Source organism: Gallinula chloropus (assembly GCF_964237585.1).
Source record: "Gallinula chloropus genome assembly, chromosome: 2".
Taxonomy (NCBI): Eukaryota; Metazoa; Chordata; class Aves; order Gruiformes; family Rallidae; genus Gallinula; species Gallinula chloropus.
This window is the reverse complement of record NC_140086.1, coordinates 80,603,267-80,629,352: the sequence shown is the minus strand read 5'-3', so window position 1 is coordinate 80,629,352 and position 26,086 is coordinate 80,603,267. Positions and strand designations below refer to the sequence as shown.

At 48.1% G+C, this 26,086-nt stretch overlaps 1 protein-coding gene across 1 annotated transcript in view; it reads right to left on the bottom strand.

Moving 5' to 3' along the window:
* Nucleotides 1–20,219, bottom strand: part of BASP1 (brain abundant membrane attached signal protein 1) — a 52,210-nt gene extending 31,991 nt beyond the window's left edge. The window contains exon 1 of the mRNA XM_084280318.1: nt 20,053–20,219. The gene's annotated coding sequence lies outside the window, so the exon portion shown is untranslated. The remainder of the gene's footprint in view (nt 1–20,052) is intronic.
* Between the last annotated feature and the right edge of the window lie 5,867 nt (nt 20,220–26,086).

The window sequence follows — 26,086 nt, the reverse complement described above, 5'->3', positions numbered from 1 at the left end:
ATTGCTCCATCTGACCATTTACATTAATCGCACCATACACGACACATTACACCTTCTCACCTCCCAAAACCGCACATATTTTAGCCATGAGAAAATTAAACCCATGTAAAACTGAGGAATTATAAGTCCTTGACAACAGGTGTTTAAAGACTCTTATCAATCATGCTTGTAGCAGCGTTACATTTACAGAAGATCTTTCTCTTAGCTTCTTAAACAGACACTAGTGACTGATTTGACTTTGATATTCAGAGTTGTTGTTGGGTTTTTTGGGGTTTTAATTTGATATTCAGAGTTGTTGTTGGGTTTTTTTGGGTTTTAATTTCACTGTTTGACTACATCACAGGAGAAATATTTGTACAAAATTTGCACTTGTTAGCTAGGACAACACACACAAGCCAGTTGTTGAGGCCAACAATGCCCCTGAAGCAATGCTTCAGCGCTAGACTGCGGAAATAGCAGAGCAACCCAAATGAACTCAGAATTTCAAGGGAGCGCTCTTTATATCCCTTTAATTGGGTGGACACATCAATCCTCGTTAGAGCACCTCAGTGATTCATTTGTTGTTTACTGAGGCATGTGCTGGAAGTGTCCACTGGCATGCCTTCAAGGGTCACAGAGAAGCCTCTTCCATTGAAATTAAAAATCTAGTTGTCTTTAGCATCTTTTTAATAAACAGGATTTCCATTTGACCCACATTAGAAGCTTGCTTTGTTGAGATATAGAAAGAAAAGTTTGTCCTTGCAAAAGAGCATGGGGGGCTGTTAATATTCAGAATTTTTTTTCTGTAGTGATTATGTATTATTAGCATTTAAGTTTTAGCTCCCTTGTCTCAAGAAATTCTTCTCAAGGAGTTGTCTTTCTTCCTCTCAGAGTCAGCAGCCTTTATAGATGCCTTTTAACAAAGGGATTTTCAATCAGACCTGCATTAGGTGAGAAGCTGGAGTACCCCAACCTCTCACGGCGCATAGGTTTGTTTGTACAAGACCATCTGCAGCTCAGAAGCACGCAGCCCAGCTTTAACACCAGCTTCACCAGGTGCTGGTAGCCATGTGGGCCACCCCAAAGCTCAGTGTGGGCTACCTATTTTGTGTGCTCACACCGCAACCAAAGAACACACCTTGAGTGAATTCAAAGCCAGCGGCACATCATGGAGCCACCACAGCTGCACCACCAGCCTGCCATAAAATCCAGAGGCAGAAGGAGAAGAAAGTGGCTCTCCATCCAGCAGCACCGTTGTGTGGCTTGCCTGGCAGGGACAGCCCCTCACACCCTCCATGCTTCATAGCTTCCCCACCAGGGAAGGGACATGGCATCACCCAGGGGTGACTGGGCCGGAAAACTTCACAACTTCAACTATATATATATATATATATACAACAGATATATATATATATATATATGTTTATGTTTACATATATAAAGCACCTATCACCGTATTGATAAACATCCTTTGGAACCACTCTGACAGCAGAGGTAAGAACAGAGGAAATCACAGGTTGTGAAGTTTCAAGTTTTTCCTTTGTTGCAAGAACAGAGGAAATCACAAAGTGCTTCCAGCCTTTTCTCCTTAATGGTGTTTACTATTTACATCAGGGATGATGCATGTAGCTATACACTTGTTACCTGAGTTTGTTGCATCACATTTTTTACAAGCTTAAATACCTTCATTCAATGCAAGTTTGCTTTACAGAAGCAAAAGCACTAGAAAGCAGGGGTTGGAGGCCTGTTCCCTGTAACAGAGGGAACACTGGTTTGCTTTTTATAAACAGCACTTATGCTGACTATCTGTGCTGAAGGCATGACACTGGTGCCATTAACATCTGTATGACAGATCTCGTCCCTTCAGTGTCATCCATTGGTAGCAGTGTGCAAATACTAGGTCGTAGTGGGATCTCTGTCATTACCGTCTTCCCTCGCGTTGCCATTTTCAAATTATTCAGTTATTTTAAGGTTGAAGTTAAGGGAGGCTGCTAGATTTTACAAGCATTTCTGAAGCACTATGTGAACAAAAAAGCTTTATAATGAAAGATAAAGCTGGCATATTTAACATTGTTCTTTTAAAAAAGTTATTTTTATTCAATCTAATTCGGTTGAAAAGAATGGAACAAAGACACTTATTACTCCAGGAAAAAAACCCTACTGAAACTAGTACTGAAACATATTTTGTTGGAAGGCAGAATTATGGGGCACAGAGCAGGGTAACATTCTGGTGCCCATGTTAGTGGAAGCAGTAGGGCAAAATCCACATGAACGTCTATAAGATGTGGATAACACCCTCCCAAGAGCAAAATTAGCTCCCACGGAGCCTCCTCATAAACATGGCTATGGCGCTGCTGGGAACAGAGCTAACTCCTGCGCTTCTCAAGCTATCAAATGCACTATGGAAATATTCCCACTTTTATGGCCACAAAATAAATGAGCAGAAAATTGTGGATCCGTAGCTGTAGATCTGATGAATTAGGAATGGTCCAACTGCTCTCCGCTTCCAGATGAAATCAGAGAAGAAATTTACTTGCAGTTGGTTTCTCAGAAATCCCATCAGCAGTCCTTTCTTTCTGCTGTGTTGACTCAGGAGAGGGTAGAAGACATTTTCGGGAAGGTGCAGTAGGCAGGGAGTACCCAATGAGTTACCATATGGAAAGGTGATGTGGTAGCTGGGCTCACCTCACAAAATACAGCTTGACACAAGTGCACTTACCTGGCTCTCCTGACAGACCATCTCATGTTTGGCTAACAGTCCTGCCTTTCCCTCCCACGAGCAAGTGGGACAGTTTTCCTTCAGCCAAATGGCTGACTGCAGTAGACATAGATGCAAAAACACATGTGCAAAATGAAGCTTGGTTTTATAGTCCACTGAGACTACAGGTACTCATAACTCATGCTAAGCAGCTACTTACAAGGTAAGACGCTCCATAAAATGTGCTAAGTTCCTGTTTACAATATGAAAGATTTCTTAATCAAGCACCAGTGTAGCAATTTGCTGCACGCAACACGTTCTGATTGCTGCTTTGCTGGTCTAATTCTATCGAGGAGTACAACCTGTAGTCTCAGTGACCTGTCTTGTAATGAGAATCAGGAATTATGGATGAAACAGTTGAGCTAAAATATGTTTTACCCTTTGAAGCAAACAATGAGTGACTCTTATATTAACAAAAAAACCCCACCCAGCCTGCTTTGAAGAGATAATGTAATAAATATGTATTAGGAATTAAAATACAGTTACCTTGATTAAAACCGATGGAAATCCCCCCAACTCCCCCCCCCCCCAGTCAGCATTAAACGAACATTAACAAACACTTGAAAGTGTGAACCCAAGTTTCCATCCAACATAACAGTTATAACAACCTACTCACTATTTTTAATATTTTAATCAAAAGACAACATTAAAGTAAGAATTTAGTGAGCCTTCTGCAGCTGTCTTGCAGTGCCAGGATCACAATATCCCTTGAGAGGGCTGGCTGCCTCCCAAGGCACAGAAGTGTTGGATGCTCCGAGGTATCCCTTTACTTGCCATCCTACTTGACTCACACCTGAGTTTTACACATCTCCACTCAGATGTAAACAAAAGCATTGCATCATAAGGGCTACTGCATGCTTTTACGGGAATAATAAGATCTTTAAAAGGAAAAAGAAAAGAAAAAAAAGAAAGAAAAAAGGAAGTTTAAGGTACGAGTCAGTCTTCATTTATACAAAATAGACACAGATGTAAGAGATGTAGATGGTCATTAGGGGTTGCAGTCAGTTATCTCACTTCTGATGTCCCACGCTGGAATTCCCTTGTCAGTTCAGACATTCTGTGATCTTTGAGCAGATTTTGCCCTGTGGCACTGAGGTAATTCACTTGCTGGGTTTTAAACTAGAAAAGAGTTTTGTTGGACAATTTCTCAATTGGTTCAATCTGCAAAAGTTTGTGCAATTTTTTTTTTCTCCTCAATTTCACAACATGATGTTTCCATGTTCTGGTCATAAGACAGATAAGTCTTAAAAATGTGGGTTTAGATGAAAAACCCGCTTAGAGGAAAAACACTGCAAGTCACTAAAATCTTCAAATGAAGGTGTATTTAGGTGATACACCTAAGCCAAATTAAATAGCTTGCTGTTCAAGCAGGGTGGGCCCACTGCCTGTTCACCTTCCCTTGCAGCTGGGTCTGGCCCTTAGCTGAGCCCTGGGTGAGATGATTCAGCTCACTGAGCTGGGAGAAAAGAAGCCCAGCCAGAAAAGTGAACAGGAAAGCACACAGCCAGCCCACCTTAATGTGCTTCTGATTCAGTTCATCTGTCCCACCCGCATCCTTGAGGTGGAAGTATCTAACACCATAGATGGAATTGGTTCTCGAATAAGGAAAAAAATCCCACACATGTAAATTTAGAATTTTCACTCTAATTTTCCTCTAACATGAAGTAGCAGAACCAGCTCCATGGATGAGATTTGTGACAGGCACTTAATTGGCAGCTGGGGACTTGAATATCTTCCTGGAAACTCCTACAAAAAACCACTGCAAAATGGCAGGAGGGGTAGATATTTAAATCCAGACAAAGACCCTAGAGCTACATGGTAAAAAGCTGTCTGGTCTCCCAAAATATTGGTATTTACAGCATTTTTATATGAGCTTTTGTGGTCAGGCAGGCAAAAAATTAGCCACAGTTTTAAAGCCTTTGCATAAGGAGAGTCGTTTTATCTATAAAAGAGCATGTTTCAACTGTCTTCTGTCCAGCTCAGACCTGGACCTCAGGTTTCAACAACACCTCAGTGAGTGTTCTGACCAGAGCCGGCCTCTTGCCGATGGGTAGTTTTTGCAGCACATAGCAGCCAGCTCCATCAGTAGGGGCTGAGACTGACCCAACCAAAACTGCATGATAGTCTGCTCAGTATGTCACTCACTTGTTTTGTGACAGACAAGTCTAATACCCCAGCTGGCATCAGCAAGAGCAAAAATTTGAATGTCAGCTGCCCACGTGGGCTTCCTATGCATTAGATGATTAGCTAGCTCAAAGTGGGTGCCTGTCCTTTCTTTCAGCTCATAATAAAAACCTAGAGAATCTGAGCTGCAAGAGTTCATTTTCCTGCAGAAAACAATTAATTGAAAGATTCCCAGCCAGCTCCATTGTCATGGACAAATCTCAAACCTTTCTTTGATAGTATTTTTTAAAAGGTAAAATAAAGTCAAAATTACTCCTGACTTCACCAGAAACTACTGATAGGATTTTATTTAATTTTTCCTCCTGACACTATTACACTTCCCATTTGATGAAACCAATTGCAAAGGATGTGGTACTACATGGGTATCTACAAAATACAGTAAAATACATTAAAATTTCAAATAATAAATTTCAAAACATTATAGTTTTCACAACGAGTTTTCTTCTTCCTGCAAATCTTCAGGGTTCTTTACCAAATGGCATGTGATACATGCCTTTCATTAATTAATGCTTATTTGTCCACGGGCTTTGTATCCTATTGCATACTTAGGTCTTAAACCTCAAAACTCTATGAACTGTGTTATTTATTAAGTGGCTGGTTACCTTATGGCAGAAAGTGGAAATGTTTTTACTATCCTACTCTTGCAGATTAGTAGTCTCAAAAGCATACTCTAATCCTGACATACAAACTTGAGGGTTGATTTTAAACTTCATGTTTATTTTAATTGGCCTGCCTCTTAAGTAGAAAAAGGTTTTGTAGAAGCAGACTAATTATGCCAGCCATATCTGGTTTATACACGACAGATATTTCTCTGTGACAAACCAGACCAGCTCTGGAGTTCAAACATTGGCATGCACATAATACTTGGAAGATAAAAAAAATGTTTTCTAGGGCCTACCAGCCCTTGAATGAAGTTCCAGCATGGTCAGTTTTAGCACTTCACCTAACCTGCCTATTGCTTGCTCTGCAGAGCTCCATTCGGCAGCTAATGAAACAGGCTTGGGTGGATGTCCGGTGAACAGTTTATACCGAAACCAGATTCACTACCAAAACCACAGCTGGAGCCAGCTCCAGCACGGGACACTGACTCAAACCCAGGACAATAAACAGCAAAAGTCTGACAACCACCCTAACCCACCACACAGAGACCTACCGGAGAGAAGAGGGTGCTGCTCGTATGTCCTCCCTCCCTACACTGGTATGTACTACCACTTAGTAGTACGTGCTTGCACAGCCTAGTCTCCTGAGGCCATGCTCCCTTCCCTCACTGCCACAATCGCTAGGTCTGCTGTTTCTCATGTACAAGCCCACATACTAGGGAAAAAAAATAATAAAATTCTCTGCTCTACAGACTATTCTGCAGCGTTTTGTGCCAGTTTATATGACTTTACTAATATTAATAAGACCTAATTCCAGGGATTTTGTCTCTGACCAAAATAATCCTAACCTAAGGCATATTTTTTACCAACCTTTCAAAAACCACAGTGCTGCACGTGCTTACTCTCTACAGATTAAAAAGATAATCCTTCTTCATCTTCAGGCAGTAGGAAACTTGCCTTCAACATCAATACAATCCAAGCTAACCTGACACTGGTTTCTCAAAGGAACCAAGGAGGAAGACAAGAAGAAATATAGGTGACAGCACAGATAAGAAACATAGATGCACCTCAGAAGGCCAATGCTATCCTGGGGTCCATCAGAAGAGGGGTGGCCAGCAGGGACAGGGAGGTGATTGTCCCTCTTTACTCTGCCCTCGTGAGGCCCCATCTGGAGTTCTGTGTCCAGATCTGGGGCCCCCAGTACAAGAAAGATGTGGAACTGTTGGAGAGGGTTCAGAGGAGGCCCACGAAGATGATTAGAGGGCTGAAGCACCTGCCCTACAAAGAGAGGCTGGGGGAGCTGGGCTTGTTCAGCTTAAAGAAGAGAAGGCTGCAGGGGGACCTCATTGCAGCCTTCCAGTACCTGAAGGGAGCATACACACAGGAGGGGAATCAACTTTTTAAAGGGTAGATAATGGCAGGACAAGGGGGGATGGATTGAAGCTAAAGGAGAGAAGGTTTAGATTAGATACTAGAGGGAAGTTCTTTCCAGACAGAGTGCTGAGGTGCTATAATGGGCTTCCCAGAGAGGTGGTGGATGCCCTATCCCTGCAGATGTTCAAGGCCAGGTTGGATGGGGCCTTGGGCAGCCTTGTCTAGATCATGGATGGAGGTTGACGGCCCTGCCTGTGTCAGGGGGGTTGGAACTCTATGATCCTTGGGGTCCCTTCCAACCCAGACCATTCTGTGATTCTATGACTCAATTGGAAGGAAGATAAGTGCTTGGAAAAAAGAGGCCAGAATAATATACTATGATACACAACTAAATCTACACAGCAAAATTCCCAGACTAGGGTGACTTCCCTCAGTGAAGTGAAGTTTAAGATGAGGCAGGGGGATTATAACTCTCTGATCCTTGGGGTCCCTTCCAACCCAGACCATTCTATGATTCTATGACAGAGCACCGTGATTTAAGGTTTTGGTAAATGCTTATACATTACGACTTCAAATACAAGCACTGTTATGTCACATAAGAGCATCAGACTCAATCAGCACTGTCCACCCAACTATCCAAAACACTTGTGGCATTCTAGCAGGTCACAGCTCTGACTTTATTAGTACAATTCAATTAGATTCAAAGCAAATACTCACTGTTCATAAATAAATTATTTTAGTAAAATACAACATAAAAAAAACCCAGGCTGAAGCTCACAGCTCTAGCCCTGCTCCCAAAATGGCCACCCTCAGAGAAAACTTTGCTTTAGAACATGCTGTTGCATACAGCAGAAAATATGTACGTCGTTGAATAACCTAACAGCAGCTAAACAAAGGTGAGGGTTTCTTCATCTCTAATAATGCCAAGATACGGGCAGCTAGCCAAGAATCTGGTGCATTAAACAGAAACATACATAGAAATCCTGCAAGTGCTTCTTCAGACCACAACACTATTTCCACTAGGCACATATGGAAACTAAATACATCTCAGACTGCCTTCAGGTATGAAAAGGTTGACTGATTCCAAGGCCAGAGAGACTGCAGCATGGATAGGGATAGACCCTGGTATTGAACAAGGAACTTCAACGGCAGCTGCCCACCTGCACACAAAAGACAGCTTGCACAAGGATATTTGTTCAGCTAAACATCAAGTCTATTCAAAACAATTTATGAATACACACCAAGGATTTCTTTAGAAACGAGCCTAATTTATATCAGGCTTAACCTTCAAAGCTATTGTTATTATGCCATTAAGTTTGAGCAACCATGTGTTGAAAACGTGTGTGTAGCCTTTGTTACGCAGTTGGAGTCTCCACTCATCTGTGGAACAACCCAGCAAATGTCTCTGCAGCCTATAAATCAAGTAACAAAAGACATCCTAGTGTAGTATCCATCAGAATTACACGGCTGTCCTCAGATGCAATCACCAGATTTCATCCTGGCCTTATGGAGTAAAGTCTTCAAGCAGAGCCACATGACCATGTATCACCCTCTTGAAATAAAATTTAGGAACTGAAAAGTCTCGATCATTTTTGTAAGCTTTACTCTCCTTCTTGCACATCAGACCCAAATTTGCTGCACATTTCAGGAATTCAGTCAAAAATACAGTGAGAAGTCTCTGTTCAACAACTGATGCTGTTCAGCATCAATAAATTAAATCTCCTCTTGCCAGCTCTAGAAAAGCCCTATTGTATATTTCTTTCTAGCACATAACATATCCATAAAGCATCTTAGCAGAGGGTTTATCTCTTGATCTCCATTTTAGCAGAGCTCAGACATACTGCCAATAAATTAGTACGCTTGGGAATGATTTTATTTCAATTGAACTCATTTCTCTGCACTCGGGGACAAGCTCACTCCAAAGGCTGCCCATGGGCCTGATCCCCTGAACCACAGGGCTGGAAGGGACCTCGAGAGAAGTCTGGATAGTACCTCTTCTTGCCCCAAGGCAGAACAAGGTACATTTAAGTGATCTCTTGATGGTTATTTTCTTATTTCTTCTTAAAATAATCACTCTGTTCTCTATACTGCACAAAAGCAGTGCATTCCTTTTTCCCTTTCATATGTCCCGTTTGATCACTCTTACTGTTTACACGTGCATCCACTTGAACAGTATCTCTCTTGTGTGTGGCATGTGACCCATGCAAGCAATACCTTTCTGTGCTTAGTGTATGAAAGGAAATTCTTAGATGCCCATTTTAGGACAGTCAAAAGGCAATTTATTTTATTTTGGTTGCAAGTGCTTAACAGAACTAGGGAGTGGGTCCCTGTTCTTGTTGGCCCTTTTTGGTCAACAAAATCTTCTTTATGGCAATTCTGATGACATTCTTTCCAACTATCACAGAATCACAGAATTGTAGGGGTTGGAAGGGACCTCAAGAGATCATCGAGTCCAACCCCCCTACCAAAGCATATTCCTTAGGACAGATTGCACAGGGAGGCATCCAGACTGGTCTTGAGTATCTCCAGAGATGGAGACTCCACAACCCCCCTGGGCAGCCTGTTCCAGTGCTCTGTCACCCTCACCATGAAAAAGTTCTTCCATGTATTGGTGCAGAACTTCCTGTGCTCCAATTTGAAGCCATTGGCCCTTGTTCTGTCTCCACAGAGCACTGAAAAGAGGCTGGCTATTTCCCCCTGTGTCCCACTCTTAAGATTTATAAACATTAATAAGATTCCCTCTTAGCCTTCTGAACAGCCCCAGTTCACTCAGCCTTTCCTCGTAGGGAAGATGCTCCAGGCCCTTAATCATCTTCATAGCCCACGCTGGACTCTCTCCAGGAGATCCCTGTCCTTTTTACACCAGGGAACCCAGAACTGGACACAATACTCCATGGTATTCACATACCATCTTTATTAGAAATTATTTCACAGACAAGAAATTTTTACTATGATTTATTAATTTGAAATTATTCAAATTATTTTAACTCAGGTTACTGACCATCTTCCATATAACAAAGAGCAAAGGGCAAATACTTTCCATATACAGCCTAAAGTTATGTTTACCTGCTCAGACAGTGGAAATCACATTTCTTGCTAGTTACTTGCACAGTTACTTGCCAGTACTTCATGGCAGAACAAAGAAAGATGCCTCCTTGTTTCCATCAAAGGTTTTAATATGATTGTAGGTTATGAGGTGTGTTGCTGCCGTAAGAAAATATTCCACTCCGTTAATTAAGATGAACTTTCTGTATTCTTCATTTAAGAAGCAGGACGGCTGGGAGGTATTCCCGGCTGTGGCTCCATAACTTTGAAATACAGTCTCTTAGGAACCGTGAGCAGATTTAACCACAAACAGCTAAATGTGCCTAGATACACGAAGTTATATTTGACTACCTCCCTAGCTAATTAGATCAGGGAACCAGAATCATATGGCTAGATTAATTAAGATAAACCAGGGCATTAAGTTAGCTATTTGGTCTCCCCTCCAGTGCAACGAGTCAACAACCACCTCTGGCACAGCAGCCAACCCATGGCACTTCTGACCATGCGTGTCCCACCAAAGCCACTGTGTTTGCAAGACAGCACAGAATGCTTCTGTGGACAGTCTCGTTTTACTGGTTTGTTCTAGGAAGGAGATGGAGCAGCCAGAGGAACTCCTTCCCTGGAGGAGTCCCTGAGGCGGCTCAGAGGGGAGATGATTTCCAGAGCTGGCAGGGTGAGACAAGCAAGGGATTCAAGTGGGGAACCTGCAGCTCATGATCAAAACTAAAAATGCTGTGAGGAGCATTTAGCAGACCCTGAAGGTGCTGGAACGGCAATTTGGGACCAGGGAGGGCTGTGGAAATTTGCTCCAACACAGAAAACCACTGCGTACTTGCAACCAACATTAGTATTTAAAACTTGTAAGGGCTTGTGGGCAGAGATCGGGCTGTGAATAAACCTTTCATCTTTTATTTTGTTTCTCTCACTGCTGCAAGTTTTCTCTATTTAAGGAGTTAGTTAACTGAGATGACTAGTTGTAAGTCTAATGAAAATAATGTCCTTTTGAGATTTTTGGGTCTTTGTTGGCAGTACAGGAGATGATCTAAATCAATTCACTTCCGTTTTCTGCACCCCTACTTGGGGACCCTCCACAGTGACCAAAGATTATTTTGTGCCTTTAATCTGTAGCTACAGACTTGTACTTCAGAAAACAGGCATATATATTTGCCATCATGAACTCATTTGGCCCAAACGCAGCCCTCATCTTGATGGCATTCATAATGAATTTGCACAGCAAACATGTTGTTGTCTGCATCATTTATAGATGTTATGCTTTCTTTGGGCACAATGAAAATCTCAAGCAATTAGAAGTGGATCCAAAGAAGGGTTCCTCCATGAAAGAAACTCAGGTCAGTATGACTGTGACAGCTACTGCCCTTTATGCAACATGCAGCTCAGCAAAGCCACAGCTTGACAGACAAGCTTTGTCTATTATAATAGCAAACATTTCCCCTAAAAGTGTGCTTTGGAAAGTTTTGCAACTCACCAACGTAGTTTAATTATGATCCCGCAGCCTTTTGTTTGATGTCCTGCGGGAATCAAACAAATCCCGTTCTTGTTGAGAATAAGACTGACAACGCAAGCTATTGCATACAGGTTTGGGGGTTGTTTGTTTGGGTTTGGGTTTTTTTTCCTTTAGTCAAGAGCCAGTTTTGCTTGAAAGTAAAACAACATGTGAAAAGGAAAAATTTCTATTCCCTTTCAGCCAGCAGGAATTACATTAATATTTCTTCAAGCGATAAGAAGTTGAAAGCGTTGGACGCTTTTGGCTGGCAGAGCTCCAAGATTTCCATATTGTTACAGAATTTGCATAAAACTTTGTTTAAGATGGAGTTCTCATGTTGATATGATCTCGCTCGAGCGAACATCTAGATTTGGGAGCCATACCCATGCAAACAGTTGGGGTCTAGCAACAGTAGGGTTCGAGTTCAGAATTAAACTTTTGGAATAAGTAGTTCTGTTCTCACGTCTCTCTTTATTATGCAGGAATGACAGCACATGCTTCATTTATGACATAGATCTGACTGCGTTCTGCATATCTGCTAACACACATATTGCATGTTGCTGTGTGACTGATAAGGTATTTCTAAAATAGGTTGAGGTAGCTCACAGCTGAAAATACGGACTTCTAGAAAGGATAACCAAGGAGAAGAAGAAGACCCTGAAACATTTTTACTGTGACAGGAGTAGCAAGGTATGTCCCAACATGTTAGAACACAAAGTTTCTACCAAGAGGCATGCTGAAAGGCTTCTTTATACAGAAGAAATTATGCCAAAACCCCTTCACTTTTTAACTGGAAAGGAAATAAAAGCTGCTGAGATAAATATTTCTTCTCTCAGACTGTAAATTTATTGTCATTGTTTCACAGTAAACTCCTGGAAGGACTTTTAGTTTCTTCCTGAACCACAGGAATACAGGGGGATCCATTATCTTTGTCATTTATTGACTGATATGTTTGCTTTTCTCTGTAATGGCTTGGTGACAGTGTGGTTTCAAGAGGTGTTTACAAAAACACCTGTGGGTGACTTGCGGTGCAGTTTGAACCCTTGGTAACAGAAGCTACCTCAGCACTGAAGGCCACTTTCAAGACATTGTGCAGTAGTGCACTGTCAACACAGTGCATTGTTTGGTCAGGAGCAAGACACCATGAGGAGTTCCACTTTTATCTTGCCATCATCACCAATGATTCGCTCAGGAATTTGTCAGTCACTGACTCACCCACAAAAGAGGACGATAGCTGAACTTTCAGTGACCTAATAACTATTTTAGTACTTATAAAAAAAACCAAAACCAACCAACAAACCTGCAATATTGGTTTTCTTGAGGTCTGTGGAAGCTTCCACTCCATATTACATGCATGGGAAAAGAGAGGCAATGTTGCTAGTGCAAGGCAACTGGGTGTAGAGCATGGGCACTAAGCAGAAAGCTGCACGTTCCTCTAAGTATCACCCAGGGAAACCAGCACTGAGGAAATCATTAAAATGTACAATAGAAGTGGAACGTCAGATGGCCACAAGTGGCTCAAAAGGGTTCTGCTGGTACCTCTCCACTTCAGGGTGAAGACCCCAGAGGGCAGGAAATGAGAAAGGGAAACGAGTGCAGGAACAGAGAATGGATAAACCCTTCTTAGCAAAATCCTACCCTGTAAATGACACCATATCCACCAGGGAAAACCTGTCTTCATGGGCAACTTCTCACTCTCCTTCACCTCTCACATCCTACACGCAGCTTCCTAGAGGCGTTGGGATGCTCTTAGCTATGAATGCTGCCGTTAAGCGGGGCATGAACAGACTGACCAGCAAGGAAGAAGTTCGCATGTTTGCTTCAGTCCGCTAATTTAGGCATTTGAATTATATGCTCAGGGGGTATCCTGAGCAGTGAGGTGCATCACGGAGGCCTGACATGCTCCTGACGAGAGCTCCCCATGCCACAAAGTCACAAACTAACAGTACGCTGTCCTCCACCTTAAGCAAAGCATGGAATGGAAGAGCTTGGCAAATCTGGCCAGATTCTCATTTTCACACTCTGGGGAGCTGCTGTCTCCCTCACTTCACAGGGCTTGCACATCTGAAAAGGAAAGCTATAATCAACAGCCAGCTTTCAGCCACTCTTCAGCGAGACCAGCTATCCCCAGCACGGGCTGTACATCCACTGGTGCCCAGTTTGCATACAGGGCTGAGTGATGCTGCCGGAGGAGAATGAGCCCCACGCTCTCAGCACATCTGGTTCAGAAACCTGTTGGTTAGAGCAACCAGCATATCTTCCCTATTTGCCTCTGCTTTTGTGGTGACAGCAAGAAACACAGAAGAGCTGTTTTCACCACCTCAGGAGCTCGCAGAATTTGCTTCCTCCCACCAGCTGAGCAGAATCGGTCACAGAAGTCAGTCATGAACTTACCAGGGCTGGGCAAAACACAAGCAACAGGCAGCTTTGCATATGAATGGGGCATGCCAAGATCACCTGGGCATCACCTCTAGCGGTGACAGGCATGTGTGTCCCCCGATCTTTCCCAGACCCCTAGCTCTATGCCACCTCTAGCCTGTTTTTGGTTTTGTTTTCTTTCTCCCCGAATGACGCGCTTCACTGTTTTGAGGAAGAACGATTACAGGAAGCTGATGTGGCAATTCTCAGGCTCCGGTCTATCTCGGACAAAGACATATACCAAAGGGTTTCTCACGGTTTTACTCTCCCTTCCATGTCTGCAACTGGGTTTTCACTGTTTTCCACATCCTTATTTGCATTTGTTTTGTGAGTGCTTTTCTGAGGCAGGTAGACGAATGCCACGTGTATCAGCCCTACTACTGCGGATCCCGTATTAACACTACTGTTGAACGGTTCTTTGCTCTGTTCTAACTTTGCTTCATTTCTTCTCCATACTTCAGAAATCAAATTTGTCTAGCAGATGCACATCCACAGCATTCTGCCATGTCACCACCTTCTACTTCACCCTGAAACAGTTAATAACATATAGCTGTAATTTTTAATATGGGCCCCTCCTTCACCAACCAGTCACTTAAGGAAAACTGTTAATAGCAGAAAAATAAATGCATAAGCTGAAACCAGGCTCTATTCTCTTGCAGGGGTTACATGCCACATCCCATTGAGCATTTAAGGGCCACTGAAACAGGAGATGGTGAGCAGCCCCCTGATTTTGCTGCTTGTACGGAAGTGGCTTCCATTTGCCATGTACATAAAATTCTGTCATTAAAATTAATCCTATGGGAAGCTTTGCCATTATAGTTCCTAGGCTCCTGCCTCAACTAAAAGATTATGCTTCAACATTGCATCCACATCCTTTTCCTGCCAACGAGTCTATCATAACCACCATCATGACATCGTTGGTAAGCATCCATCAACATACTTTTCTAAGTAGCAAAATGCAGGTGGGTAAGTCCCAGTCTCATTACACAGTCGGTGCTGCATCCTTCATAAGTCTGTAATCAAAACAAAGCTTCTTCCATCAGCCCGATGGAATACATGAGGGCACCAAGTCCTCGCTGCTCTGAGCAACTGCTGGGACAGCATACATAAAATTAAATCTTTTTGGAAAGATACTCCAATTCCTGTGGGGTAGATCAAAATAAATCCCTGGATCAGCAGATCATAATCATATGTGGCACTACTCAGTACGTTAAAATCTAAACTGTGCAAACACGTGACCGAAAGGCGCGTGGCTTTCCCGACACTACAGTGCTGTCGAGGAGGTACTTGGTAGCCTACACCCCACAAGTGAGATCAACTATGCAGCCTCCTGGGTTTCTGTTCTGCAGGGTGCAATACCAAACACTTCAAAAGAGACTGTCCTCTGATTTATATCCAAAGGCAGAAGGTTTTTATTAATAAAGCTGTTTCCTCAGAGTTAAATTCCATTAACCATACTTAAGAGGGAATTACTACACATCTTGCTCCCAGGCAAAACCTGACCATTCCACATGTGTTACCAATCAGTATCTCCTTACATTTATTGGTGTGCTGAAGAAAGGCAAAGGATTTTATTTTCAGGGTCTGGCAAGTCAGAAATCTTTCATGTTTGAAGAATCATGTTGCTATCAATCGGCTTCTATTTTAAACTTACGAATTTTCATATCAAGTAACCGACGGCTACATTTTTATACTAACCGTGCTTCTCCATCTTGAAGTAAGCAGCTTAGCTGGCATCACGCTCTTAAGAAAGACAGTTGTGAGATACAAGATGCTGTAGGAAAGACTTGAAAGTCCTTTCCATTCGGCACGAGGTGTTCTCCCCCCTTCTTCCCTCCTGCTTTTTTTTTTTTTCAATCTTGAAAGCATTTCCTACTAATGTATGAAACCTCTGTTATGCTGCGTATGGTTTCTATTTTCAAGTCCCTAATGCTTTCAGGAATTTCTTTGATTTCTCTAGTTGTTACCTCATTCTTGTCATCCCTGATTGACACAGAAGAAGCAACCCAAGCCTCCCCTCTCTCCCTCCCCCCGCCCCCCAAGTTCACTTTCTTTAGTTATGGAGCTGTGTCAATGCATCTGTAGAGTACTTCAAAATGGCGCATCTTTACTACCCTTGTAGGAATGAATGCAGGGCCTTGAGTACCAGTTGATAACTCTTTATTTTCTTTCAGTAGTATCCAGTTTTCTTACTTAGCTCAGATTTATCCATTACATTTACAGTGAACCCAAGGACACTACGTTTACACCTACAGACCTGGGATTTGCACACACCTACAAACAAGACATCCTCTTCTTGCAGTTGGGGAAAAAAATGCTCTGAAATTCTTGTTTTCAAAATTAGTGAAAAACCAGTTTTCAGTGGCAAATTTCCTAAATAATTAGTGTCTCAATGGTGGCTGAATGCCTGAAAATGTAGCCACGCAGAACTCTCCCAAGATTTAACAGGAACGCCTGTTTCTGCCCTGCAATCAGCTTCTGTCCCTCAAGTGTATCCCATCAGGGCATGGGTGGATGCTTGCACAAGGGAAGAATTTAGCATTGTTCAGACTGTCCTGTACCACTGGTGGCTCCACTGAAGGACTTCATGCTTCACTGCATGGGGCAAAGCTACCAGTGGAACACAGCACAAACACAAGAAGTTTCACTTGGAAAATACAATGTATTCCCCAGACTTAATGTTGAAAGATCAAAACACGCAAATACTGAAGGACCATAAATAGCTCTTAGAGATGGTTCTGAAATTACTGAGTGTTCACACTCTACAGTCTCAGAGAAAGGCTATGCTCCAAAGGTGTGCCACTTTCTGGAATACATCAATCTTATCACCGGGTTGTTGCATTTCAAAAGCAAAGACGCGTGGAAAGAGAGGAAAGGAAATAAAATGAAAAGGGAATGAAAAAATAAAGCACCTGATAATTGCTTCATGCAGTAACTGGAACAGTAAATGTACACGTTCTACCTTTTAATGTTGACTTCATTTAAACTGGATACGATATGCTCAGAGGTTCGTATCACCAGAAATATCTGCTGCATGATTGCTTTTTGGCAGCTACGTGCAATTTCCCTGAATTACACAAGCACCTATTTCATAGATGAAGCACACAAGAATAGACAGAGACACCATGAATTACTCAACACTCGGGGTTTATTCTGTCCGCAGACCAGAACTGGTGCTCTCCAGTGAAACTATAGAACAGTCAGACGAAAGGAAAACATGCACAGCATACAGTCCAGGAGGTAGGGAGATCACAAAGCAAAGCTTCTCCCTCATAGAAAGTTCTCTGAGACAATGAGTGGAGACAGCCAAGTGCGAAACCCTTTGTTCGTGTCCTTGCTTCTGCCTTTTTTCCCTCACCCACTCCCCGCCCCCCTCCCCCCCGCCCTCCCCCCAACCTCGGAGAGTCTGCTCAAAATTCTCAGAAACACCCTGAAGACAAAAAAGGATTGTGTGGGTCAAGGTATGCCCACTGGAGAGAGCAGATGCAGACGCTGCATCTTCCCCAATAGGGTGTTCCCACCCCTCACCCTCACACCGCCTCCCCCCTTCATGCTTAATGGGAAACAGCTAGGCTGGGGAAAACCCCTCTGGGTTCGAAAGGCTGGCCACTGGCCTAGGTGGTGCCTGGGCAGCATCTGGCAAGCAGAGAGGGGACATTAAGACACATTTTAGGGCCAGGATGGGCAGTGCTTCTTCAGAAGAAATACCAAACAATCATCGCGTGAGAGGCCATGGGGTGCACGCTCGCCAGTGCACGCTCACCACACGAAAGGGGAGGCAATAAAACCTGCTGCCACCCTCTGTTTAGGAGCCCAATGCCCAATGCTCCTTTGCCATGTTTAACTCTGGTGTGACAAATACACCTGTTACGTCCCTATGGCCAGACTCTAACCGTCATTTGCCAGCCATTTTCAACAGGATCCAGTGTGTGCTCGCCCAAAAGTGGGGAAAAACGTATCCTATTTTTGCACAAGAGCATCTTTGGGAGGGAGACGTTGCGGAGGGAGGAACGAGCACCACTGCGATGCCTGCAGCGGGATGCAACCATTCCAACAAAAGAGGCTTCAAGATGTCGCACCAACACCAAACCCAAAAAATTTAAAAGATAAACCCTTCCTTCTGAGCGGCTGCTGCCCCTCGGCAGAGGGAGATGCTGCGGGAGGCCGCCGGGACACGCGCAACGCGGGTGCCCCCCAGCCCCCCAAGACGAGCCCGGCAGCAAGCGCAACTGCGGCACGTCCCTTACCCCCACCTAAGCGGACCTGCCGTAGCCACGCTGCTGCAGAGGACACCTCCCGCCCCCCACCCCCCGAAGGCAGTTTTATGAGGAGAGGGGGCGATGGAGCTCTGCGGGCGCCCGCAGCCACTCGCCGATGGAAATTTGCTGCGAGCGGGGGGCAGCCCCGCCTGCCTTTCCCTGTTCAGAAATGCCAGATTTTGCCCCGGCGAGGGGCTGCACAGAGCGCGGGGGGGGGGGGGGGGGGGGTTGGGGGCGCTGGGGGGGGGTGACGGGACAGGACGGGCGGGCGGACCCAAAGCTCAACCGAGCGCAGTGCGGGGACTGAAGGGTGTGAGCGTGTCGCTGGGACACCCCGCTTTACCTCCCCGGGGCCGGGGGGGTGTGTGACTGGGGAGGGGGGCGGGGGGGGTAGAGGGGGCGGTTCGGGGGGTCGCAGCGCGGCGCCTTTGTTCCGCCGCCGGCCCCAACCCCGCCCCCGCCTCCGCGCATGCGCTGGGCAGAGACAAAGGCGCGGGCAGGGGCGGTGGGGCCGCAGTCATCCCCAGGCACCGCGCCACCGGCACTGGGCTGCGGCCCCGCGGGGCGCCCGCTCAACGGGGCGGGCGGGTGGGTGTCTCTCCCTCCCTCCCTCCCCGCGTGAGTCGCCGCGCCCAGCCGAGGCACGGGGGGAGGTTCATTGCGGGAGCCGCGTTGGAAAGATACGCGTGTGCGTGGGGACAGGCGGCGCGGCGGGTCGGGTCGTGGGGAGGAAGGGGGAGGGAGGTCTGCCTTGCCTCGTTGGGGAGAAACGGTAAATGGGGGGGAAAAAAAGTGGGGTGGGGTGTCTGGGGGCGGCACTCGATGAATATTCATGGCAGAAGCGCATCGGGGAGCGGCGCCGGGGCAGGCAGCGGCGGTCCCTGCCTCTGCTGCCGGCCGGTGCGTGCCCGCTGCCCGGGCGGGACTCGGGTGGGGGGGGGGGTGGTGAGGGGGGGCCGAGCCCCCGAAACGCTGCCCCAACGCCACGAGCAGGGATCGAAATCGCCGCCGCGCCCACGCGCGTGACGTGACGCGGCGTGACGCGGCGCGAAGGCAGCGCCCAGAACAAGCCCATTGTTGCGAGCCACAATGGGCACGCGCCACCGCCGCCGCGCCGCCACCGCGGGCTGCGCTACCTCCGCGCACACGGCCCCGCCCGCACCGCCCCCCCACCCCCCCCCACCCCGCCCGCAGCGCGGCACCGCGTTCCCGGCACCGGGGCGCTGAGCCCCGCCGAGCCCCCGCGCAAGCCGCCTGCTCCCCCCACCCCCCCAACCCCGGCGCCTCACTGCAGCACCACCGCCCACCCACCCCCCCACACACCCCGCAAGCCCCCCACCCCCAGCCGCCCTGCCATCTTCCCAGCGCCGTGCGGTTTCTTCTCCCGGCGCTTCATTTCGTGGGAGAGGTCGGGGGATCTTTTCTTCCTTTAGATGGAAGGGGAGGGGGGTGTCTTTTTCTTTTTTAAGGAGCCTCTTTGGCACACTGGCTCAAGGCACCGAAAACAAATTGGGCATAAAACACTGGTTTTTTTCTTTCCCACCACACCCATCGCTACCCGTGTGCCCCCCTGCCCCCATCTATCCCACCCCCCACCCCCCCAGAAAGGTTTCTCGGGTGTCTAAATTTCAGGGAATAGGCGTGGGTCCGCTTTGTGCCTCGAACCCGCTCCCAGGCGGTCCGCTCTCCCTCTCGAGGAATCGAGCTCCTCGCAGCGATGCTTCTAAAACGCGCCGGGGCAGACGGCTCCCGGCTCTGCTCCGCTCACCCCGGGAGCTCTCCCGATTCAAACGCCCATCTCCTTTCCCCTCACCCGAGACACCCGGGCCGGGGAGGGAAGGAGGAGGCGGGGGGGGGGGAATAATAAAAATAACGCAAAGCTCTCGGGCTCTGCTATGTGAACGGCGATAAGTGGGATATACCGCTTCTTACCTTGTTCTGTTCTCTCCCTCGCCCTTTCGGTGTGTTCGTGCGCTGGGGTGTCACAAAGAGAGTCCCGGGTAGCCCAGTGCAGGCTCGGCTCGCTCGGAGCGCTGTGGCTCTCCCCCGCTCGCTCGCCGGGACTGGAGTGACTAGTGCCTGCTGGAGCAATGCCGCCGCTACCGCGGCTGCTGCCTCTGCATTTCTCACTCTCTCCCCCTCCCTCTTTCCCTCCCTCCCTCCCTCCCTCCCCCCACACACCCCCCCTTTCTCTGTGACAGTGTGGGCAGTTCAAAAGCCACACGCACTTAATTATTTATTTTTTTTTCCTTCCCCCCCGGCAGAAGATGCGCGGCGTCAGGCTTAAGGGGGCGCACGGACCCCAGGTTTTACATACTCGCCCTGCACGCTGCGGGGTGGTGGTGGTGGGGGGGGGGGGGCTCGCTCGGAGGTCCTCAAGCGCACCTCACAACCTCACCCTTCTTCCACCCCCCCCCCCCCCCTCCATCCCACCCCCAAAAAATATATCTCAGGGAGGATCTCATCGAGGTGGGGACGGGGAGCGGGCAGGGAGAAGCCACCCTCCCTGCCCCAAGGAGAGCGGGGGTCCGCACGCCGCGGTGCGAGGCGCACCGCCACCTTCCACAGCCGCGCCGCCGGCTGTGTCCCGTGGGGAGGCGGCGAGTCCGGCCCCGGCGGGGCTGGGAAGCAGCGTGGCGGAGGGTGAGGGCAAGCTGGGCCGCCTGCCTACAGGTGCAGCCCTTTTGGGGAGCGCGGGACCCCTCTTTCCCTTCCGGAGAGGGGCGACACAGGAGGAAGAGACTGAAAAATCCCAGGCGCTTAAGAAGATGTTCTGCTCGTTAAACACAAAAGACAGGGAAAATAAAAACAGAGGGAAGCGACCCCGTTTCTCAGGAGAATGGATCTCTCCCGGGAGCTCCTGCAGCTGAAGAGCTGGCCTGAACATCGCTGGGGCTTCAGGGCCAGTATCCCTCCAGTTCTCCCCCCTGTTGAAAAGCCTCCCTGGGACCGCCACGGCAGCCCCGCGCCCTCCACCACAACTAAGCGCACTGCCCGCATCTTCCCACCTCCCTCTTTTTAAAACCCCGCCGCCAGGCACAGCCCTGCTCCTCGCTCCGCACCCTCTCCGCGCTGCGGAAGCTTGGCGGCGGCTGATGCGCGGGGCTGGGGCGCCCTCTGCTCTTCGAGAGGCAGCCGGGCAGGGGCCGCTGTGCTGTGCCGGGCCGGGTGCCGGCCCCGGGGCGGGTTACCGCCCTCCGTGGCCCTGCTGCTATGCTGGGGGAGGCTGGTGAAACGGACCTGCTGGGGAGCGAACCGCGGCGGCGGCATCTCCGCGGGGATGCTTGGGCTCGGAGGGGCAGCGCTCCGACTACGCCACGGCTCCAAAGCCGGCAGCACCATCTCTCTCTCTCTCAGCAGGGACAATGAAAGCCATTTCCCATTCACTCGGGGGCAAGCACCGGGAGAGAAACGCGTAGCGGGCCCGTGCTAAAGAGAATTCCGGATTGCGTTTTGGACAGAGACGGAGCGAAAAGGGCGCGGGGCGTGTGGCGGTGGGACGGCGCTGCGGGCCGCGGCAGGGGCGGCGGCGAGGAGGGCTTTCCGCGGGGAGGTGGTGTGCGGTGCGGCGCCAGGAGTCCCGCTTCCCATACATTCCCGTGTAGGAAAATGATGGGGAAATACCGTGCATTTGGGGTTTACGTGTCACGCACCGCACCCCGCAGCCCGTGGCCGCGCCGGGCATCCAGCCGCTGCGCCGGGGCGAGGAGTCGGCCCGGGGACGGGCGGGCAGCGCGGCGGGAGCCCCCGCTGTGCCCCCGCTGTCACCACACAAAAGCCCCGGGCGTGGAAGGAAAGAAGGGAGGGGGCGAACACGGCTACGGCGGTTCCCCGGGCAGCTGCAGGGACAATTCCCTGTGTTTTCGTGCAAATATTCACACGTCAGGCTTCGCTTCAGCCTTTTCCCTTTTTCTTTTCTTTCTTTTTATTTATTTATTTATTTATTTTTAATTCATCTCCGTTCATTTTCCCGGTGGTTCAACCCCCACTCCGCAGCAGCTCGCCATGCCACACCTGCTCATATGCAGCATCCCAGCCCTCCTCAGGCGTGGTGCGGGGCTGGCTGCGCCCTGCCGCAGCTGGGGGAAGGAGGGCAGGCGGGGACAACTCCCTCCCTCTCCTCCCCCCCCAAAAAAAACCCAACCAAAACCATCTCCCTGAGGACTCACGGTAACGTGCTGCTGGGAGAAGGCTGCACCGCACGGGTGAGGCAAGCAGCGTTTGCCGTTAGATTGGGTAATCGAGGAAAAAAAGAAAAGGGTGTGTGTGTGTAGAGAGAGGAAGCTCCCTGACACGTCTGAGCTGTCGGCGGGGAGAGAGAGCTGCTCCCCGCGGAGCCGAGGCGCGTCCCTCCCCCGCGTTGCCTCCGCGGCTCTCCGCGGGGAGAGGCGGACGGAGCGGCCGGTGGCGGCCGACGGCCTCTGCGCAGGGTGGGCGAGCCGAGGCCCACCCACTCGTGTTCCCGGGAGCGTCCCTGCAGAGGCAGCAGCGTCACCGGCGCCTGCCCGTCGGTGGCCTGCTGCAAGGTCAAAGGAGAAAATCCCACTCCCCAGCTTTATTTCTGAGCCGTGCGGAGTTCTGAGGCAGGGCTGGAGAGGAGGGACAGGCAAGGTGGGAAGGCAAGAGATGGACGGAGCACAGCACACCAACGGACAGCTCAGGCAGGGACTGAGCGGCTGGGATGTGATGAAATAGGGCACCAGACCATGGATAGGGCTGGGGGGAAACCCAACCTTAGGCTGGGCAGGGACAGGTCAGGGCTAGCAGTGCCCACGGGGCCACGGCACTTCAACTGTTGAGATTGTCCCTTAAAACTGCCCAGCCACTACAGAGCCAGAGTGAAATAATACAGTAGAGGAAAGGGGAGGAAAGCCAGTATTTAAGCCTTATTCATAGGTGGGCTTAGGCAGTGAATGTTCACCTGTGTGGATTCAAGCACTGTCTGACTTGGTAGGGGAAAGAGAAGTTTCACAGGGTTCCCAGTATGTCAAGGAATAAAATTCCCGAGGATGTACTGATTCATTTGCTTGGGAAAGCCCATGCAACCAAAAGTGACTGTGCACAGAAATAGTCATTCCTACTACCAGTTTGAGAGGGGTTTTGTAAAAAGATGGAGAACCAGATCTGTTCTGGAAACATAGCTACGTCCAGGCCCTTCTGTGGAACATAAAAGTTCACTGCTTTTCTGAAAGCCACGCTGCTACTCTGGTATGACAAACACACAGAATATCTCCCTCTCCTTAGCCAGCTCCTCTGGTCACCTCTTGCTGGTCACTCCATCTCAGTGCCTTTCCCTCCAGCTTCAACCTTTCAGGCAAACTTTGTTTAGTCCTCCTGTCTCCCAGGTCTCACCCCCTGTCATTTTTCCATCTTCCCCGTTAGGGTATAAATCCAATCATAAATGGATTTTTTTCTTTCTGTTGTTCTTCTCATTAATAATCCACCCTTTGCTTTGTGATTGTCTTAGGTCTGACAACAGAGCCGCAAGCCACAGCTCTTAGCCCAGCATTATTACAGCACAAGTCCGAAAGCCACCTTTCCTCTTCTCCTCCAACCCTGCCAACATCCCTCCATCCCTGTCACCCAGCACCTCCGTTTCTGTGCTTGGTCACTCTATGGTCTTCTTCCTCAGCAGAAGCTACTATCAATTAGGAGCACCGACTCTGGGGAAGTAAGGGCCTTTGTATTTTACTCACTAGGAAGTTTACTTACGTAGATCCAGCCCTGGAGGTTGGTGTCCCTGTCTGTGGCAGGGAGTTTGGAAGTCTATGATCCTTGGGGTCCCTTCCAATCCAGACCATTCTATGATTCTGTGACCAGCAAGGAGGAAAAAAACCCTCACTGAGCTACGAATCCCACTACTGCTCCTCTTTCGGAATCACCCTAACAGGAGAAACGCCTCCTTCCTCGCGCTTACCATCACAGCAAAACAAAAGCAAACCCGAACTCCTACCAGCTCAGGGCTTTCCAAGCCCCCCGACTTGGACCGCGTCTGCAGGAGCGGCCTGGCGCCCCGAGCCTACCCGCTTCCCGAACATCCCCATCCGCTGCTCCATTTCCAGCCGCACACCGCGAGAGGGAGCTTTCGGCTCACTGTATTGGCAAACCTGAGGTTCCCCGAGGCTCAGGTAGAGAACCAACCCCGTTTCCCGTGTGTAAGAGGTTTTCCCAAGCCCGTCGGTTCAATAAGCATTTTCTTAATCACTTGTTTGTTTGTTTTACCCTGCAGTGCCATTTTTTTTTAAACACTTCACGGGAGTGTTATTGACATATAGAAGGTTTTACAAGAAATATCTAAAACGTAATTAGAATCCAATTCCTTGTCGATTTACCTGGTTCCAGAGTAATTTTACCTGGGGGAATAAAAGATGTCAGCATAAGGCCTAGGTAAAATTTTCTACTCGGAGTAGACATCATTCTCCTCATGGATGTAAATATCGACTACACGGACTTCAATAGTTGTTTGGAACAGCACCAGCAGGCACACGGTGCTTTATCCCAGATTTGCAGGCAAAGCACGTAAAACAAAACAGCTTTCATGAAACCCTAAAACAACACTTTTAATAAGCCACCACTGGAGCATCTCAATCCAAATTTAAGTCCTGACATGAAGATGGTTGTGAGCCTCTGATGACAATTTTAAACTTAACAGCCCAAGGCTGTATGCTGGCACGTAAAGCCAAGTCTAGTTTTACTAGACATGGTGTTTCCATTTATAGCATTGGAAGCAGTGCTTCATGCCTACAGCCAGGTAGGGATATGTGGGGTTTGAACCCTGCTTCACCCCAGCATTCCTTGCTTCAGCTCAATCTATAATTCAAAGCATGTGTGCCTCCCAGGAGGTCCTGCTCTAGCCATTGATTTTAAAAGGCTTCCCTGCTCTACAGAGATCTGTATGCAAGTTTTCCCAAAGATGGATATAGTTGCTCTTCTGACAGTATGGTTATCTGGGTTATTTCTGTCTCCCACCCTAATTACCGTAAAGAGTTGGAGTTGCTTATGTACAGAAGAAGCAAATGTGCTCAAAACCTATACGCTTTCATTATGGTTTATTTATGCCAGGGTTCTCCGTGGTCGGAGAAGGTTAGATCTTGGAGTCTTTGCTCCATTTTCACTTGAAAGTGTCACCAAAGCAACAGCTGAATAAGGTATTCACTGTTTGGCTTCTACAGCCACAAAAATGTCTTTCAGTTAACAGCTGGAGTGACTATATCAATATCTTGATAGTGATCAGAATTGGCTTCTCATGTAGTGTTTTCTTCTGTTCTCATTCAACTACAAGAATGTCAGTAATGTGGGATCAAATGCATGACTGACTGGATGATCTAACTAATGTGACAGCTATCATGTCCCTCCTACAAGGTAGGAGAAGTGAGGCACACAGAGAAGAGTGTCAAATACCCTGAGAGAGGGAAAACATGATTCTCTGTTCCAGTGCTGGATGTTCTGATCTCCACACTGAAGGCTGCTTATGTACTTTACTTACTGGGCTGAAACACTGCTCTGTTTGAAACACCAGTTGGATTCCTACCTTAAAGGAGAACTTCTGGCTGTGAACTCCAGGGTTCCTGTGGCCCTGAGGGCACTGTCCCTTCCAAGTTTCCCCTGAGGCCTCCCCCCCAGCCATGCCCATGGCCCAGGATGCCACTTAAGCTCAGCTGGGGATGTTAGTCCCTGCCACGGCAGTGCCACATTTGTGCCCGTTCCCAGCCCTCCTGACTGGACCTCCTGGCTGGACCCTAGGTCTGGTTTAACCATGAGCCAGCAATGTGCCCTTGTGGCTGAGAAAGCCAGTGGCACCCTGGGGTCTATCGAGAAAAGTGTGGCAAACACATCGGGGGGGGGTTGTCCTCCCCCTCTACTCTGCACAGGTGAGGCCTCATCTGGAATACTGCATGCAGTTCTGGGTCCCCAGTTCAAGTCGGACAGGGAGCTACTGGAGAGGGTACAAAAGAGGGCTATGAAG